The sequence below is a fragment of the Triticum aestivum genome, chromosome 2A (assembly GCF_018294505.1).
Source record: "Triticum aestivum cultivar Chinese Spring chromosome 2A, IWGSC CS RefSeq v2.1, whole genome shotgun sequence".
Lineage (NCBI taxonomy): Eukaryota > Viridiplantae > Streptophyta > Magnoliopsida > Poales > Poaceae > Triticum > Triticum aestivum.
This window is the reverse complement of record NC_057797.1, coordinates 137,270,600-137,271,683: the sequence shown is the minus strand read 5'-3', so window position 1 is coordinate 137,271,683 and position 1,084 is coordinate 137,270,600. Positions and strand designations below refer to the sequence as shown.

At 42.3% G+C, this 1,084-nt stretch overlaps 1 non-coding gene across 1 annotated transcript; it reads right to left on the bottom strand.

Annotated features, from left to right (window-relative positions):
• Nucleotides 1-773: 773 nt before the first annotated feature.
• Nucleotides 774-868, bottom strand: LOC123038425 (small nucleolar RNA Z103). The gene has a single exon (XR_006417871.1). It is a non-coding gene; the product is annotated as a small nucleolar RNA Z103 (small nucleolar RNA).
• Nucleotides 869-1,084: the final 216 nt, after the last annotated feature.

Genomic DNA, 1,084 nt, shown 5'->3' with positions numbered 1-1,084 from the left:
ACCAATCATACATAAAAGAATTCAGAGAAGATTCAAATATTATTCATAGATAGACTTGATCATAAACCCACAATTCATTGTTCTCAATAGACACACCGCATAAAGAAGATTACATCGGATAGTTCTCCACAAGAGAGGGGGAGAACATTGTATTGAGATCCAAAAAGAGAGAAGAAGCCATCTAGCCACTAACTATGGACCCGTAGGTCTGAGGTAAACTACTCACACTTCATCAGAGGGGCTATGGTGTTGATGTAGAAGCCCTCCGGGATCGATGCCCCCTCCGGTGGAGCTCTGGAACAGGCCCCAAGATGGGATCTCGTGGATACAGAAAGTTACGGCAGTGGAATTAGGGTTTTGGCTCCGTATCTGATCGTTTGGGGGTACGTGGATATATATAGGAGGAAGGAGTACGTCGATGGAGCAATAGGGGCCCACGAGGGTGGAGGGCGTGCTTGGGGTAGGTAGGCACGCCCCCTACCTCGTGGCCTCCTCTCTTGTGCCTTGACGTAGGGTCCAAGTCTCCTGGGTCTTATTCGTTGAGAAAATCACGTTCCCGAAGGTTTCACTCCGTTTGGACTCCGTTTGATATTCCTTTTCTTCGAAACCCTAAAACAGGCAAAACACAACAATTCTGGGCTAGGCCTCCGGTTGATAGGTTAGTCCCAAAAATAATATAAAAGTAGATAATAAAGCCCAATAATGTCCAAAATAGTAGATAATATAGCATGGAGCAATCAAAAATTATAAATACGTCTGAGACGTATCACTTGGCAGATCAGAGCCTTGGCTTGGTTTCTCCTAAGAGAAAATATAGCACTCAGCATGTTCATTGTCGATCATCTGGGGTAAAGATTATCATGTCCACCAAAGTAGTACGTGTCCTTCAAGAAATTTGTAGATCATAGCTTAGGCTGAGCTAGTTAATTGTTTATCATCTAGGTAAAGGATCATCCTTATCTAGTTCAAACCAAGATAGGTACAACATATAAAATGTAACGATAAATAAAGATAAAATATATCAACACAATGGCACATCTTAAAAGCATGAGATAATTTCGGAGGTACTAACGAAATTTCAAGC